This window comes from Dryas octopetala, chromosome 1 (genome assembly GCF_963921425.1).
Source record: "Dryas octopetala chromosome 1, drDryOcto1.1, whole genome shotgun sequence".
Classification (NCBI taxonomy): Eukaryota; Viridiplantae; Streptophyta; class Magnoliopsida; order Rosales; family Rosaceae; genus Dryas; species Dryas octopetala.
Window position 1 is genome coordinate 29,066,436 of NC_141366.1, and position 19,630 is coordinate 29,086,065.

Sequence of the window (19,630 nt, forward strand, 5' to 3'; positions counted from 1 at the left end):
AAAGGTTCTTAGGACTTCAATTGGGCAAAAATTGGGTTAAACAACCACTAACCCATCGTCAAAAATGGCGGTTCCGATGGTGGCAACAGTGACGGAGGGTGCGGATAACCTGGAAATCAACAAATCAAGTCCCAATCAACTCCAATTTGATGAAAAACAGATCAACTTGGTCCAATTTAAAGAAAATCCGAAATGGGCATAGACCCTAGAAATGGTCCAATTTCTCAAAATTGACAAGCAAGACCAAGGGGGAAAGAAAGCCCATACAAGGAGGATCAATTCTTGTAACTGGGTCGACGGCCAAATCTCGCCGAAAACGGCCGAAATCGGCGGCAGAAGCCGCTAGCCTTGATGGCTTCGAATCGTCGTCGAGGAGCGTAGCGTAGTGAGAGGAAGAGGATCCAATAAGTCCGGCGTCGCGTCTTGGCCAGAAAAAGCAGATCGCCGGCGAGAGTGTCTTTTCTATCTCGCGTCGATTCTCCGTCTACAGTGGTCGGCCGGCAAAGGGGAAGGCTGCTAGGGGTCGGCAACGGCGAGAGGAATTCGCCGGTGCCATCGCTGTTCGTTGGGTGGCCGGACGGTGAAGCTGGCGAGGAAGAAGGTGGGCGGAGATGGAGGAGAAGAGAAAGAGAAGGGAGAGGTCGGGGAGAGATAAAGGGCTGAGTTGTTTTTTTCTAAAAAACTTAAACATAAAATTACGCAAATGCCATTTACTTCTAATGCCCGTAACTCTCAAACCGTAACTCCGATCGACGCACGATTCACGTCTATGGACTCGTGGACTCGAAATTTTTCCAATAGGCCCAAACTCGAAGTCAAAAGCCCATTAAATAACAAGTCAACCTTTTTGGTCAAATCCAATTTAAAACAAAAATTAAAATTAAATCAAAACCTTTTTATTTCTCAAATAAATTCCCAAAATCTTTAAAATATTTTTCAAAATAAACCTTGGAAAAATACGGGGTTTCACAATCGACCATGTGAGCTGTAAGGTACCCAAATATAAACAGCTAGTATCTCCCTAGTTGTAAGCCATGTAATTTTTTTCCAGCAATTTTCTTGTCAATAAGACCAAGCAAGATATTATCATAATCATATGAGACTCATATATGAGAGTTTAGCATGCGAAATTTAAAAATGGTTGCTCTAACCTAACACTCTATTCTTCATTCCGAGAGTTTGGTTATATATTCTTGCAATGTGCTTTAGGATTCTCGTAAAGCCTTTAGACAATTTTCTATCCTCACACAGTATTGAAACCTAACTTATTCATAATGCAACAATAAATGCATCAATTCTTCCTTCAGATGCCGGAGAAATTGAAATACTAGGCTATGAATGTGATAACTTATACTCGATGTATTCATATAGCGCCATTAAAGAAAAGAGTATAAAAAATTCTTATTTGTATATACGGAGGCATCAATCCGAGAGGAGGTGCCTTGACACCATGCCTTGCTCCTTGTAAAGCTGCAACTTTATTGTTATTTGCACGCTTCATTTTTGTCTATAAGAGTGTTGTCAGTCCCTCAAATTATTTCCAAACCTTCTCGGTCGGTTCTTGGAATAATGGCCATAACTTGCATCTAATGACTATGCTCTTGTAGCAAAATATTGCTACGTTAGATCAATCAAGGCAATTTAATTTCCTTCCCATATATTGTTATGTATGAATATATATATATATAGGCTCCTTTTATTGAGATATACCTCAACTTATTTATGTTGAGGTATACCCTATTAGGGCCCACACGAGTCGTTTTGTGTCTATTCGAACTGTTTATTTTTTACATCTCCATTGATAGATCATCCTTGCAAAAAATTAGCCAGATCAGAAATCATTGCCTATCTAACTTTGATCAAATAAATGGATGAACCAAATATTTTTGATGAAATCGTCTATTTGTTTTATAAAAGTTAGATAAGCAAATGATTTCCGATTTGGCTAATTTTTTACAAGGATGATCTATTAATGAAGATGTAAAAAATAAATGGTTCGGATTGACACAAAACGACTCGTGTGGGCCCCAACAAGGTCATACCTCAACATAAATAAGTTGAAGTATACCTCAATAGAAAGAGCCTGTATATATATATATATATATAACAAAAAAATGCAATCCATAAGAACACAATATGCGTTTTGAAGCCCCTGTGTATTTTTTATTCCTTGGGGAGCTACCTCATGTTGGCTCCAGTGCATGCTTCTATAGCATCAGTTTTCCTTCTCCTGCCTTTCATCTTCATGCTTAATTTTAAAAGCATACAGGTAGATTAAATCAAGAATAAAAATGGAGCTCAAATTTCAATTGGCTTGTTATTCACTCCCTATCATATGCATATTTATGTGGTAAGACACCAATTCTGATTTTGGCACCAAGAAAGTATATCTTTCGTGTTTCATGCTATATTCCACTTTATACCAAATGCCTTTCAATCATAAATGCATGTTATTTTTTCTTTTCAATTTTCAGAAAAAGAAGTAGCTGCACAAATTAATCATGCATAGGTTCTCTACGACCAAACATATATATTCATCATGTATAGTCATGCACACGATATACAGAGAAGTAAGGAAATTAACCATTTTCTTGATTCAATCCCATCCAACAATTCTTGCTAGGCATTTTTATCAAATGTCTTTGTAACGACCCGAACCAAATTCCACTAGAAATTAAATTTTTATTTAATTATGGTTTTAAGAGGTTTTTAAAGGATGTTGAATTGTGAAGCCCGTATTTTTTAAAAAAAGAGTTTATTTGAAAAGTATTTTAAAGATTTTTGGGATTTATTTAGGAAATAAAAAGGGTTTTGATTTAATTCTTGGTTTATGTTTTAAATTGGACTTGACCCGAAAGTTGACTTTTAAAATTAATGGGCTTTTGATTTTGATTTTGGGCTTGTTGGGAAGGTCTCGAATCCATGAGTTCATAAACACGAAGCACACATCATTTCGAGTTACGGTTTGAAAGATACGGACATGTGAAATGAAGGGCAATGTTGTAAATTTATAAAACTGGGATTTAAATACCCAAAAAAAAAAACAATCAGATTTTTCCTCGATAAGACCCATGTTGGACTACATAGACTAATCACTTGGAGCCAAATTTTTTGTTCCTTCAGATAAGGCGAAGGGTTATATGGATTACGACGATTAATAGCGAAAAGGACTGACATGTCAATACAAGTAAATTAGCTAGCACTTCAAGAGTATTTGTCATGGACACATAGAATAGTACACGATCATGCACTGATAACGATCTTGACGTCTCATCTTGATTTTTTTATGGACACGTAGACGCTCTCTCGTTACCTATTCGTGACGTATACTTCCGTGGTACAATGATGAAACTTTTAATGGATCACCTAACGAATTTCAGGGCACGTCATCACCATAATTTCAAGACAGGAGCTTGTGGCTCACCTTTGGATATCGACATAGCGACAACCTACCTCAAATTTGTTTGGATCAGAGAAGCGAGGTACTACATATAAGGAGAGATTAACTTTGGTCAAGTCTCTGGGTTGGATCATATATTGGAGGAATCGGCTTTGAAACTGGATAGAAGATTTTGAATTAGAGGGTCACTTATCTTTTATGTTTATACTAAATTTCGAGGATGAAATTTTTGTAAGGGGGGAAGGTACGTTGTAACGACCTGAACCAAATTCCACTAGAAATTAAATTTTTATTTAATTATGGTTTTAAGAGGTTTTTAAAAGATGTTGAATTGTGAAGCCCGTATTTTTTTTAAAAATGGTTTATTTGAAAAGTATTTTAAAGATTTTTGGGATTTATTTAGAAAATAAAAAGGGTTTTGATTTAATTCTTGGTTTATTTTTAAATTGGGCTTGACCCGAAAGTTGATTTTTAAAATTAGTGGGCTTTTGATTTTGACTTTGGGCTTGTTAGGAAGGTCTCGAGTCTACGAGTTCATAAGCACGAAGCACGCATTATTTCGAGTAACAGTTTGAAAGATACGGACAAGTGAAGTGAAGGGCAATGTTGTAAATTTATAAAAATGGAATTTAAATACCCAAAAAAAAAATCAGATTTTTCCTCACTCTCTCTCTCTCCTCTCTCCAGAAATTTCCACAAACTTCTCTCTCTCTCTCTCTCTCTCTCTCGCTCTCTCTCTCTTATTTTCACTCCTCTCCCTGCACCCATTCTCGGCATCTCTCCCTTTTCTCCTGCACCCTTCCCGTGCGCCCACAACCCAGCTCACTGTCGACCACCCCTCGCTGACGCGGCCTCACCGGCGTGACCCCCCCAAGCGCTGACCACTCCTGAGCATTTTTTTTTTCTCTCTCTCTCCCGCACATCTCTCTCTCCTCCCTCGATCTGCGTGCGCACATACCCACAACAGCCACCATCGCCAACACCTCCCGCCGACCCCGACCACCGGCGACCTCCCCCTTTGGCCGACTAGCTCAGCTCGGCCTTCCTCCAGCCAGCCTAGCCACCTCTGCGCGTGAATCCAGCTCGGAAAAGGCAGTTCTAACCGCTGACTTCTCTTCCATTCTCCAACCAGTTTTTCGGCGCCAATCAGCTCCATCCTAGGTGGGTTTCGTTCCTCTCCCTTTGGGCTTTCATTTCTTATGGTTTTGTAGCTCAGAAAACTTGAAATTTGAAACTTGAAAATTTGAGAATTTCAGGCCATTTCGGGTTTTTCTTTAATTTACGGATTTGGGGGCTGTTATGGTGTTGTCTAGGACAGATTTCGTCCCTAGGAGACTCAATAGTTGTCTATGACTGAGAAAATTTGTGGGTTTGGTTGAAATTAAATTTAATTGGTTGAATGTTGGACCGAAAACAGTCACATCGAGCGGCACATGTGGTGACTTCGAACTGTCACTACCTTTTTGCCACTGTAGGTTTATATTAGGACGACTTTAGAGCTGGTTTTGGATCTTGGTTAGGATGTTTTTGGTTAGGCTGAGCCGGGGAGCTTTCGGAGTGTCTATGTAGAAGTTTTGGGTCTACGAGTGGATGTTGGGAATCGTCGAGTTAGATTGAGAGTCGGGTGTGACGTAGGTTGAGCACACATTTACATTTAAGTGTTTTGAGTCGGAAGTAATTGTATTTCTTTGATTGTTTGTTCTATAGGCGACGCGGCTGTGACTCGTGATGATCCGGCAGAGGATTGAAGCTAGGGCTATCTCTGTGAGTGGACTTGGTTTCTTGAATGTTTTTATAAATTCATGGATTTGTTAATATTCAATATCTTGAGTAATTGATTACTGAGTAGTGAGTTGGATTTTGTTTTCTTTAAAATGATTTTCATGAACTTCGAGATTTAAGTCATAATTTTTATAATGATTTTATCCAAATATGATGACTTGTGAATTTGACCTTGATTTGAATTGAATTATGGGTTTTAAATGGTTATTTGCCTATTTAATTATTGGAAAACGAAATATGAGATTTTATCTAGCTTTGAAAATTTGTAAATGAGATTTCCATGTTGAGTATTGACTTAGTTAATTTGGGAATTTTCGTTGTGGAGGATAACTTATTTTGAATTTGAAATTTATGCAATAAGTTCATGGATTTAAAGTTTCTTGGGAAAGTACAATAATCTATTATTGATGGAAAAAATTTTATTTGGATTATGGAAAAATGGTTTTCAAACCACCACCCTCTAGGTTATCAGATTGGATAGGTCTTTGGGACCCATCACAGCACACATATAGGCTTTCGGCCGTGTGTCGGGATGCTTCGCCCTTTGGGGGCTGCTCTGCGTGCACGTGTATGGATTTTACTCCGCACGTGTGTATTGCCAGGATATTGCCTGCACGTGTATGGATTTTACTCTGCACGTGTGTATGGCCAGGATATCGTCTGCCTGTGCGATGCAGAAATTCCGCATAGGTGTATGGCTAGGTTTTTCAGGGTATAAGCATGGTGGAAATGAAATTGTTATTTTCAAGAGATTAAGTATGGATTTTAAGTGAGAAATATCTTTCGAGTTTTATAATGACTTCGATTTTTATTATTTTTATGACTTTGTTAATTTAGATGGTTGGCTATTGAGAAATGTGTTTGATTTATCTTTTCCTTGAGTTCCAATGGTTTTATAACACTCTTCAAGATTACCATTTAAAACTGGGGGATTTCAAAGAGTGACGTGAGGTCTTAGTGCTAAACGTAGTTTTGAAGGACTTTCTAAAACAATAAGTTACTTTTGTTTTCGTTTTCATAAATCTTTCCACTCACTGAGTTATCTCACCTTTTCTCTATTTTGGTCTAAATTTTTCCCCTCAGGTAGTAGCTTTGGTGGAGGTCGAGCCAATCACGTCGAGGCATTTATGTCTATCTTCCTACTCGGACCCTATAGGCGCCATTTTACTTTTGTAAAAGAATTCCTTGTAATAGAATAGTGGCTCTGATAATCACTTTTAAACTTTAAGTTGGTTTTCCTTGAAACTGTTGGGTCTGAGATCCTTTTTTGTTGTGGTAAAGGTGGTTGAAGTTTTTAGAAGTGTTTTTACAGGTTTATAAATTTTTGAGTTAGTCCATTTTAGGGGAGGTTCTGCCGAATTTTTGGTAGGATTTTCCTTGATTTTGGATCCAATACAACTTCTCTGGGTTTCAGGGTGGAATTCGGGGGCGGTCGTGTCAGTCTTTGTATGGTGGGTTGCCTAGTGTTTTACGGAGACGACATCTTGATCGGTTTTCATGCATGCTTTCCACGATTTGGACTCCAAGTTTGCAAACCCGAAATATAATTTTGCCAATTTGCGAGTAAAACCACTTTCTTGAGCTGTCTGCACTCAAATAGCCATAAATTTCCCTAGAAAAATGAAATCTTGAACTGTAAAATTCCTCAAAAAGCTAATATCCATATCTTTCCAGTAGTATATATAAGGCTCATCATCTAGTTTTTTTTGAGGAGGTACAGTTTAATTCGAGAAGTTGCACATGAATTTTTGCTCCAAAAATATCAAAGTGTCATTTTGCTTTGTTTTATTTGGCTTTTTGCTTTGTTTTATTTGGCTTACTTCAATCACAATACAAATGTCAGAATGCACACCAAAAGTTTTATAATCCAAAAACATGGTGCTTTGATTTCACGAAAGCGCGCATGACCCAAAAGCTAATTAATTTCAATCAAATATCCTGCTGTTTAGAAGCCTTGAGCATGCTGTGTGGGTTTTGGTCACAAGTTCTTCTAACAAATATTCAGATGCAGAGATTGCATGTACAAAATCCAAAATTTGTTTTTTTAACATACATATATGATAAAACACACCATGAATTAGATAGTTTGCCATGCACCCATGTCCCATTTTCTCTCCTCATACACGTTCTTGGGTGTGGGAGAGAAAATTGCAAATTTCCATAGAGTTCTCATGTATGTGCAATGTGCTTCCTGGAACAATAAAATAAATTCTAGCAATTGAGAATTAAATAAATTCTAGCAGTACATTAATTCACGTAGCAACACATTGGTTAATCGACCTCTAATATGAACAGATGATAACTTTCATTGTATGACAATCGGATTTGCATAGAGCAACATTCCAAATAGCAGAGATGCATCCATAAATTGAAGCAGTACACATGCATTAATAAATGAATTACCAATCTAAGAACGAAAAAATATGAGAGGTTCTTATCTTTTTTGGAATGCTCATATTGCCTCTTTGTTCTTGTAAAAATCCTGCTCCTGCAGCCTGGGGTGCTAAGTCTTTACTTGGGCTCGGTTAGAGCTGTTCGAGATTGGGCTTTCCCCATTTTTTTAATTCCTTGTGGAGTCACCTAGTGATGAGTTATGACTCTAGTGCATGCTTCCTGATGCGCAAGCTTGGTGTGAGCTAGGTCTAAGGCGTAAGTGCATAAAACTATTGTCCCTCCAGATGTGCTCATATGTCAAGTAATGTAAGGCTGCATATGGAACAATTTGATCAACACTGGCTCCATTTCCTTTGTAGAATCCTCGATCGAACACCTTCATTCTTTAGTAACCTCTTCAAAGATTAACATACTCCGAGAGAACGGAACTTTGTTCTTGTCTGCAAGAGTATTTTGGTTCGTTCTAGTGGTGCAATATATAGTAGTCTTGGCGAATGCCCCAACTGCACCACTGACAATTAACTCCTTAACATAAACAAGCATACTATCAATGTATGAGACCTCTGGGCCTGTCGATGAAGCATCAACTAATTTTGCCACATTTGTTGACAAGCTAGACTTTTGTGTAGAACCCATCTCAAATTACTCCAAATAATAGCACTAAAACAGCCAACACCTTTGTGGTCTCAATATGTTTTTATTATTGTTGATGCTGAAAAATGGTAAAGCAGTCAACGTCGAATCGAACCAAGTGGACCTGTTGACCTCCCACTGAGTAAATGACACGTCGAAGTGGGGTAGGAACAGGTAGCTAGGTCTGACTAGTGAATAGTAGAGAAAGAGCAATATTCAAAGCACCCTGCGCAAGTACACAAAAGTGAGCGAGAAGGGCACCGATGTGGTACCGGCTGAACCTCCTCCGACGCTTAAGTCAGTATTCAGAGAATCTTTGAGCAGAGTGAGTGAATAGTATAATATTGATTGAATTGTCCTTTTGTGACAAGAAAGTACCTCTTTTATAGTACTTTTGGAAGAGTGTCAACCAATCCGGTGATGACACATGTCCCTTGTGATAACTCGCACTGTAGGAGCGCCACGTGTCACCTGTCTCAAGGATCCGAGTGAGTTGACAGGGGTCGGGGCCCATGAGGCTTGAGCTTGGGAGGCCGGAGCCTAGGGGGCCGGAGCCTAGGAGGTCAGGGGCTAGAAGCCCGGGAAAGGCTTAGCTTTTGGGCCTAGGAAGTCGATGCCTAGGAGAGGCTTAGCTTTTGGGCCTAGGCCCAAACAACATGTTGTTAAGTCTTGTGTGACTTGTCGTTATGCCCAGATGATTCATCATACGAACAATTACCCTTTTTGCAGCTTGAAGAACTTTTTATCCCATCTATCTCTCGAAAAGCAAAAAGAAAAAGGCCTTTTGTTCAAAGGGCAGGTCAAATGGCCTGAGAACACCTAGAAACGATTTGGTTACGTTCACAAACCGATCCTCCTCTTTAGTGATAACAAGATACATTCAAAGATATACAGCTGACCAAAGCAAGCAGGCCAAATGCTCAAAACCTCCTTCAATTATAACAATGCTCCCTTGAACCAAATGAAGGAAAGAAAGTGGCGTTCTTATCCTTTCTAATGGGTCTGCCTCTTGCTCATTAGTGAGCTCAAAGGTCAATCGAGCTCGTTCTGAACTCTCCCTCTGGGCTCGTTGCAGAGGGCGAACTCGCAGCTCGTCGAGATCGGCGCACAGTGGATCGAAGCTCGCAACTCGTACTTCACCACGACTTCTTTCATGTCAAAGATCGGAGTTCGTCATGGTTGGAGTGCGCTAATCGGGCTCCTCGTTCTTTGGGTCGAAGCTCACGGGCTGGAGCTCGCATAAGAACTATGTCGAGCTCGCAGGATGGAGCCAGTCACGTCAGAGATCCTCTCTTAGAGTTCGCGGCTCCACGCTGAGCTCCTGCAAATTCGGAGTTTGCAGGACAGGGTCACGGGTCGAGCTCGCAGGCCGGAGCTCGAAGTCAGTCACGCCAGAGCTTCTTCGGGTCAATATTTATGTGAATATTTATTACAAGCAGCCACCAAGTATATTTATTGTGCGTCACGATTCACGAACATAATATACAATTGGAGGATAACATATATTGCAAGCAAAATATATTTATCCCGAGCAGACTATCCTTTATTTTATGTTTCCTTAATCAAATATGGTACATAAACATGTGCTATAAATTGACGAGCCTCCTGTTTTCCTCCTCCCGTACCATTTGTTGGAGCCAAATTTCTCCGAAGGTGACAATTTACCAACAAAGATTATTCCTAATGATTTTGAGAAGCCCATACTCCATCTTCATTAGTCATCCACGAAATCTGATGGGGGTTGTACTGCCAAAAAGACTCTGATGCCAAAGTCAGTAAAATTCCATCAGATCCCCCTCTTTCCTCCTAATCTCGAGGTATTTATTGGCTAATTATGCCTTATTCTTCCCCCATCCCACACCTCGTCTCTCCACTTCCCTTGCCTGTTAATCATGGCTTTAGTGGAGATTTTGGTGGGATTAATATGTTGTGGTGGGAATCCCACATTCCCACTTCGTTCAAACTTCATCAATCATCACATATGAATTAGCTTACCTGCTTAGTGACTCCAGACCTAGTTGGGCTCATCCCTTGGGTGGCCCAATTGGTTCTAGTGTGATTATTTCTTGGCCCATAGGGATTATAATACCCACATGGGCCCTAGTCCATTCTGGATTATTTTGGGTCCCACAATCATATAAAAATTTTTCTAATTTCAAAACAAAAACTCTCTTGGAATGTCAAGTCAACCCCTATCCTTATTATAGGTAAGTTTTTCTCTATTGATATTTGTGATCCCTTTACAAGACTTGCCACATGTCACAATTTGACTGGTGGTAATTTTTCGTGGTCATCAATTGCCCCTTAGTCCCTTAGATAAGTTTGTGAATCTGTGGGACTAAATTGTCTTTTTCATTTCTACCCATTATTAGCTGCAACATTTACCTTTTCTATTGAGAAGAAAATCGTTGGATTTTCGAGATGTGACTCTGCATATTCCATGAAGTTTCTTTTTCATTCTCTATAAATAGGAAACATCAAATATGTTTTTCCTTATCAAAGGCTTTTACGAATTTCTGGATTTGAGATATTTTTCCGTTCACTTGCATTCTTTCTCACTTTTGATACCTTTGCACAGTCACAAATTCAAAAACTTATTGTGGTCTTAAATTTAGTCACTATCACAAAGTCATTGATTTTACTATTATTTTTTGAAATTGAAATTGAAATTGTTAATTTTCATTTTGACACTTTATAGGAACTAATGACAGTGTCAACAAGATAACAAGCAGAAATATTATTTTTAAAATTGAAATCTATAACCATTATCGTTTAACTACAAACTTAAATTCAGTCACTGCATGCAGTCACTATTTTGGATTTTCATTGCTTTGGAATATGAGCTTGTTAAGTTACGTTTGTACACTTTTAGCATCTAAGCAAAAGTCAACATAAAGTATTAAAATATAGTCATTTTAGCCATTGAGTGTTGATCTACTTCGAATTGAAAAATATTGGATTGAAGTTTTATATGTGTAATTTTATTATTTTAGCATACTGTCAAACAATCACAAACTAGTTTTGTTGTTTTCGTACACTGTCATACAGTCATTGTTTCGGTTTTTTATACAATCACGACTTGTTGTTAATGTTTTTGCATTTTTTTTTTGTTGGTTTCAGACACTATGATACAGTCATTTATTTGGAAAAAATGAGTTTATAATTATGACTATTTGATCATGTTAATTTTTTAATTTGTAATTTAGATTTAATTTGTTTTTTGCTTTTGATTCTAAGTCCAATTTAACTTCATTTTGAGTTTATAAGGGTTTTAGTGGTGGTTGTAGGTTTTGTAGGGTATAGAATATGCATGTTAGAACTTATGGCTTAGGGTTTAGGTGAAACACAAACTTAGTACAAATTTAAATAATGTCTCTTTAGAATTGGGGTTGAAGGTTTAGAAATGAGGTTTAGGGTTTATAAATGGGGTGTAGAGCTTAGATTGAGGTTATGGAGCTTATGGCTTAGGGTTTAGGTCTCGAGAAATTTATCTATTAATTTTCATGTATTGCCATTGTTGGACAATGCCTGTTTTTTTATATGCCTACTTTTTTTAGTGCTTTGTGCATGTTATTAAGTTTTTTTTAAGGGTTATAAATTTACTTTTTGTGAGCTTTTATTTTAGGGTTTATCTCCCAGCTTTTGGACAAAACCCAAAACTTTAGAGCTAAACCCTTATTCAAAAGTTACACACAGTCACAAATTAAAAAAAATTACATGCCTTTTTCTATTGCATTGGTTTCTTAATTAACAATGTAGTTTTGGATGCTAGATTTTACTTGACATAGAATTGGTTGGTTTTTTCTCTTTTCATTTTTGGATATATATTATGTATCCATTGTCATTTTTAATTGGTTTTATGCTTACATAGTTTCAGATTATGTCGCTTGGTGGAGAAGAAGCGAACAAAGGTACGCTCACTTGCTGTCTTGTTCTCTGCCGTACTGGTGACTGATTGAGTTTATATTAGAAATTAATTTTAAAATGATTCTGATGAGGCTCAAATTCACGTAAGGATGACACGTCAGTAAATTTGGTGGATTAACTTGTCCAATTGCTACTTGGTCTCTTTAGCATTCCCTACAATCATCAACAATTGAGTTCTACGCACTCTCTGTGAGGTTGTCCCTCAAAGGGTCTCCGATGCTTAAGTTAGTAATAATTTTACTGTTAGTTTGGATCTGTTACCTTTGTAGTATTCTAGTTTCTGCTTGACTTTATACTGCCAACTTTGGGTAGTTAATCCCCGAAAAGATGAGAATAACCTCCCATGAATGAACTATCGAGGCAGTTAGTTGTTTAAACCTTTGAATTTGCGAGCCATTTTATGGCTGTGCTGAATACCAATCGGGCTCTAAAGAATAGTCAAATGGGCTTTTAAGTACTTAAATCGCCCACTTAATAATAAAAAAGAAATATGGCCCATTAGTTACCCCCCCTGCTTCCTTAATGCTCGAAGCTTTAAGGGAGGAGTTTCAACAATTGCAACATTAAACTCTCATAAGACAAAATACCAAACTTCAGTCTTCCCTGGATTCATCCAACATTCCCTCCTCCATTTCAATCACTCCTCCAAGACAATCCGACATCGAGGTTTTAGTTGTGTCGAACGCAATTCGACCTAAAAAATATCCGCTTCTAGGAATAGATGGAGTGTTGAGCCATGTGACAAAAGAGGATTGTAAAAACCTCAAACGTCTTCACCGCCCCTACAAAATCATCTTCTCGACCCCCGGTCTAAAAGCCAGGTGCCTTTATTTTTATGAAAATGCCATATGCTTTTTTAAACAACCTTTTGATTTCAGACTTCGCCTTCCCCTTCATCGTAGAATTTTTGTGGTACTTCGACCTTCCTCCGACCCAACTTGTTACCAATAGTTGGAGAATTTTCCTTCATATTTTAACTTGTTGGAACCTATTTAAGGGTAGATATAGGGAGAATAGGAAATAAGTAGACCTTACCATTAGGGAGATTATGTACTTTTATAACCTTAGCCCAATGAAGAAGGCCGCTGGATGCTTTTGGTATCTAACCCCTAGAAAAGGTCGGTCTCTTATCATAGACAATCCACCTTCAAACCACGATTGGAAAGAACACTTTGTTCATGTGAATGGTGATTGAGAATTTAGGGATGATGATTTAAGGATTTTTTGATCCCTCAAAAATGGAATTTCGAGGGGATTCCCGAATGTAGGAGAGCTTGCCCTGTTATCAATAAGGATGAAGAGAAAATGATTCAAAAAGTTACAAGTCTCAAGGAAATTTCACCTGTGGGGAGCAGTGTTAAGACTGTGGTTGCCCAAACCAGCCCTGGTTTTAAGGACATTGCTGAAAAAACTGAAGCTATAAGCTCGAAGACCACTGGTTCTCCAAAAGAAACTAAGGTTCCAATTCCCCTTTCATTCACCACTAAGAGACTTATGGTCCTATTGAGTTAAGTGTTAAAGAGAGAAAAGGAACTCCAAGAGGATCCCAGCCTCCTAATGCCCTTGAAAAGGTTTAAAAACCTACCTACGAAGAAGATCGTAGCTCAGGAACCTTTTCCCAAGGAAAAGAGCCCTGCAATGGATATGCAATATGTGGGTATGGAGAGCAACCCAGCTAGCCCCTATCCATTCTTCAATCGAGGAAACTCTAGATCATGCCAAACGTAGTCCTAAACGTAGCCCCTTTACCATTGACACCATTCACAAATAACACAGTCCTGACATTATCAGGTATGGGGTACATGCCTACCAACTTGACAGAATTGGGCTCCATTGAAGATTGCTATATCTATCATTACTATACGGCTTGCATGTTCCTGATTGGGAGTACTAAATTCCTACCGATTCCTCCTCTGTTCCAAAAACATTTCAGTAAGTTTTGATCATTTCTTAATTTTTTCCTTAACTTCTCCATAAAATGTTGTGACTGACTTTTTCGATTTTATCTCCATTTGGAAGGTGAAATTTGGAGTAAGGCCGGGGTGAGACAGGACCAGCTTGTAATGTTGTTGGGATGATTGATAGTAAAATATTGGGTCTTCAGCATTTGTATAGAAGACCAATATATACACAAACAGAGCAATGCAATATCAACTCCCCATATTATGGCCCATTACCTACTGATGCTCCTACGTAGTGCCAAGCCCCTTTTGACCTTGAAGGACTTTTAAGGTATATCTTTGCAGTTTTTTCTTTAATTGTTGAATCCCATTACATCATTTTCTTGAAAATATGTCTCAATTTTGTGCTTACCTTCGTGGTTGCAGCTCGATGATGGCTATTGTTACCAACTTGGTTGGTTTGCACTATGGCCACATCACTAGTCCGAATTGGAGGAGGATGTTTATGAAGATGCCGTGTGCAAGAAAAAAAGTGTGGCTTAATAGCCTATAATCTCTTTTTATGGAGAAAATGTTGTTTGTTTATAGTTTTAGTGTTCTAGCGTTGGACTTTTGGGTTTGTAAATGGGATTTTGGATTGTTAGGGTTTAAATTGGTAGTCCAGCTTTATCTTATAATGCAAATTCCTTTGAATTGTAAAGCCAAATTGTTCTTGTTGACCATGTTCTTGGGTTCTACTTTTTAATGTAATAGGTGTTGAGAGGTTTTTTTTTTTTTTTTTTTTTTTTAAATGTTAAAGATGTAGCTGTCGTTATATTGCACTATGTTTAGAATTGCAGAACTTAGGTAGTCGTCTTTTACTTGTTTCATTGTGACATGGTTCTTGAAGTTGAAGATGATCTCATTATTTAAGTTGTACATTATGTTTCATAAACAGCATATATGCATGTGGAAACTATTGATGCAACCTGGGAACCAAACCAGGCCCTGGTTTTTGGATTTCGGGCCCCGAGAGTTGAGTATTGAGTCTTGAGTTCAAACTCTAAGTTTAAATCCTAATACAAATAACTTATTGAAAACAAAAATATATTTTTTAAAAAAATCAACCAAACAAGTTTTCTAAAATTTAAAAATAGTTTTTAAGTTACATACCAAACAAGTTTTTAAATTTTAAAAACTAGATTTAAAATTTCACATTTTAAAAATGGATCCATATTTTTTATTTTTATTTTTTATTTTTGAATTGGATACCAAACAGGGCCTTAATTTCATCAATCAAATTTTGATTTGTGCACAAAATCATTATTTGGATCCTTTACATAAATCATATTTTGCCTCTACAGGCCCCATCTGAGTGGGCTAACACTCATGCTCTTTTCCTAGGAAAAATCTAAGGGCCTGTTTGGTATCTAACTCAAATTTTTTTTTTTTCAAAAATTAAGATTTTTTTTAAAAATGTGAGTTTTCAAAATCAATTTTTTAAATTTGAAAACGTGTTTGGTATGAAATTTGAAAACAATTTTTTAATTTAAAAAATGATGACATCTAAAAAAAAAAAGGAAGTGTAAGAAAAAAAATGACAAAAACGATGTTTTATCATTTTTAAAAAGAGGCATTTTTTGAATTTTCTTTCTAAAAACTGTTTTTAAAAATGGTCTACCAAACACGTTTTCTTAACTAAAACTTATTTTTTTATTTTTAAAAACAAAAAATAGTTTTTAAATAGAATACCAACCAGGCCCTAAGTTTTAACCCAAGTTAAGCCCAAATAGCTGAGCTTTATTCAAAGCCCATTTTCCTTTTAGGCGGGAATTATTTCCCCATTTTAAAAAAAATAAACCGACCCCTTCAAAGATAAAACGTGGGTTCAATGTTTAAAACCGTCACACCTTCAAGTGGTTTTCATTGGAATTTAACGTTACCTCGGACGTTTGGCGAGGAAAGAGGTGATAGTTAATGACCGCACCCTTTTTGTTTCAAGTGAGAGATCGTGCCTTGGTATCTATAAATACCAAGCTTTACAGTTCATTTTTCTTCAATCAGTCCTTCTGTTTTTGGAGAGAGAACTTAAGAAAAGCTTTGAATGGGCAGTTCCTTAAACAACACATCCCACATCCTCCATGCCTGGAATCCTAAACTCTACTTCCAGCCTCTCCCATGAGGTCTTTGTAAGCGAAGTTCCACCTCACCCCGATGCGCCGCCTCTGACACGACAGGTCCTACAGGACCCAAGTGTCAAACTCTAAGAATGACGAGGATTGGATCCATATATGGTTTGGCGGCTGAAAAAGCTGCCACCTTGGACTCGGTTCTCAAAGCCTCGAGGAACTGGAGTGACATGGTGAACAGTGTCACGCCCCGAAACCCAGGTACGTAACAGAGGCACCTATCTTGCGAATACCAGAGACTACAACAACCAATCCCCCGGTGTTATAATCCCAAATATCCACAAAATAGGTTAAGCCTTTTGGTTTAGTAAAAATGGGTTGGATCAGAGTGCTTGAGTTTGCAGCGGAAAATTTATTCAGAAATAGTTAATTCATAATTAAACCAACCCTCGGAGCTACTATTGTTTAGAGTAACTTCAAAGAAACTGTTTATATAGACTCGATAATTCAAAAGTAGACAACCCAAGGACTCAGTGTATATACAAGATATGACCAAGGGTATATAAAGATAGTAAAAGGACACCAAGGACCTGCCCAAGGAAATATACTGACTAAACAGGAACACAGGAGTTGACAAGCTCGAGACCGCACCACCACCCCTCAATCGAGGCCGTCAAAGTCCACACGCGCAGCACCTGAGAGGGAGAAAAACAACAATGTAGGGGTGAGCATTACATACGTTCATTGCTCCCCCTCAGGGAACTCCCTACTAGGTTTGAAAAATAGTTTGAGATAATTTAAAATCAAATGCACAACACAAACCAGTTGTCAAGCTTTGTAAAACGAGTAGCATGCTCATACAATTTTCAAAATACTGTTTTCCGGGCCCAAGTTCGAAATCATACCTGTTGACCAGCCGTTAGGGCTAACTACCCTCTCACAAAAACATAACAAAGTCCTGCAGTCACTTGACCGGGACAGGGTAGCGAAAGTGGCCATTTCATGGTTATACCGCCTAGACTGGCCTCCCAAGAAGGACAATCGACCAGTCCGTCCGTACAACCCCTCATGAGGTTTTGGGGATCGAAACCCAGGGTCTACCGTAAGGGACCTTTCACTCTCAAGTCAAACACAATAACAATCTCACGAGAATATGCATAACAGTCATCATTCCCATCATCATAAAACCAAGCAGATATGCCAATCAAAAACATGCATCTTTATCACACAGTATTTATTATATAGTACATGCAGGAAATCCACTAGTCAGAGTGTGTTGTCCCCCTACCTAGGGTCCAAAGCGTTTGCTTGTTTTCGAGTACAAATCACAATTTGCCACGTCGCAACGATCTCCTTTAGGTAACTGGAGTTCCTAGTTTGACAACAACTGGTGTTAAAAACGGTCTTCACGTAAATCGATGACCTTGTCTGTTAAGACCAGGTATAATTCAGAGGTTTGGTACTAGCGTAACTGCTAGGCTTCTCTAAATTCTTAATCCGATATGACCTTGCACCCCGAGGCAAACAGTCATGTCAGACCGTGTGGTTTCTATATCTATTTTAATTTATTGTCGAGGAGGTTGATCAGATATGAACCTACAACGTGACCAGGTCAGTGCATGGGGAAACTGAGGGAGCTCTGGCTCAGTACCCAACGCCTGTATGCTCATGGACTGACCTTAGTCATCACGTTATTTGGTTACCACTGATATGGCCTCAATATTTATTAAGTTCATTTGATAACAACAGTTAAACGGCGTTTCGTCTATAACCACAACTTAAATAACAGTAGGTTAAATAAGCTGGGTTGAGGGTATACCTGTTGAAGACTTCCCACGGGCAGAGTCTCGGTACTACTAGACTTGCTAAGTAATAAGATTAAAATAGCCTAATTAACAAGAGATTAATTTAACGAAATTTTGGCAGAAATTCGACAGGGATCAAGAAATTACCTATGGAGCTCAGAAATGATTTTTTTAAAACTTCACCAAAACATAGCCTTCACACTACTAGAATTGAAGAGCTCGTCGCCACGATCGCGTAGGCGAAATCGGATCGTCGATCGGAGCTCCAGAACTCAAGATAAACTCAAAACAAGATTGAAGAAGAGAGAAAGGAGGAGAGAGGAGAGAGAAGCTCTCTCTTGGGAAGCGTGCGGCTGAATTGGTGAGGGATCAGCTGGGATGTGCGGCACTATTTATAGGGAGAGTGAGTGAGTCAACTCGGTTGACTCATCCGAGTTGACTGGGTTGACTCAAGTCAACCGTCACAAAATGGGTCAATGGGGAATTGACACGTGGCATGTGCACTTACACTTGGCTGCACATGCAGCCATCAGATCTTGCTGCCATGCAGCGATGGATGCTCCAGATCGTGCCACGTGGCGCGATCTGGTGATTTCCTATTTTATTTTCTTTTTCCTATATTCTCCAACTTCAAAAATTAATTAAAAAATAGCTCGGGACTCAGAAAAATACCCCGAAAAATACTACGGACTCGTATCGACTAGTACTAATTAACTATGAGGTCAAATTACCAATTTGCCCTTTAGAAAAATTTCAAAAATTTCAAGCTCCACAAACTAAGAAAATTTAGGAAATTCATAAAATAATCTCCCGGACTCGGAATAATACGAGACTTGCACCGTTGGGTTCGTGAGTAAAAGTACTACCTTTTAAAGTTCTAACTTGGGTCAAAACCCTAGTCAGAATTGGTCAAACAAAATTAAAGCTCAAGGTGAAAAAAATTAGATTTTCTAACAGATAAATTCTATAAAACCTTTTTTGAAAATAAGGAAAAATCACAAAATAAATTTGAAAATTTCCGGGTCTCACAAACAGGCTCCAAACTGAACTGCTGGAGGTTTAGAGGCAACTCTATGAGGCTCGCTCTGTAAAGATTATGGTTGAAAGTGATTTTCAATTATTAATTCAAAGAAGGTTACATCCTTATATACAATAGCAACCCTATTCTTGTTCAACACGTCTACTTAGAATAGGAAACGTATTCTCTATATTTTCTATCCCATATACATAAAATCCCTACATTCAAGGGATGTCAATCACTTAGAGTCTTCTTCCTCAATACTCCCCCTCAAGTTGGAGTGGATATTGATGACACCCAACTTGTGTAATAGCATTTTGAACTGTTTCAAAACCAGTGGTTTGGTGAAGAGGTCTGCTGGTTGCTCACTGCTTCGAATGTACTGCGTTTTGATTACTCCACGTTGCACCTTCTCTCTTACAACATGACAATCAATTTCGATGTGTTTAGTCCTCTCATGGAAAACCGGATTTGATGAGATATGAATTGCTGCTTTGTTGTCACAAAATAACCTGGTGGGTTTGCTCTGTGGAACATATAGGTCTCGAAGTAAGCTGCGAAGCCAAGTTACTTCATAGCTTGTGGTGGCCATCGATCTGTATTCTGCTTCAGCGCTGGACCTAGACACCGTGCTCTGCTTCTTTGACTTCCACGAAACAAGA

At 38.3% G+C, this 19,630-nt stretch overlaps 1 long non-coding RNA gene across 1 annotated transcript; it reads right to left on the reverse strand.

Moving 5' to 3' along the window:
* Positions 1-16,395: 16,395 nt before the first annotated feature.
* On the reverse strand, positions 16,396-18,269 carry LOC147299571 (uncharacterized). The gene is made up of 4 exons (XR_015120015.1): positions 18,098-18,269; positions 17,965-18,010; positions 17,434-17,517; positions 16,396-16,840 (listed from the first exon to the last, which is right to left on the reverse strand). It is a non-coding gene; the product is annotated as an uncharacterized LOC147299571 (long non-coding RNA).
* Positions 18,270-19,630: the final 1,361 nt, after the last annotated feature.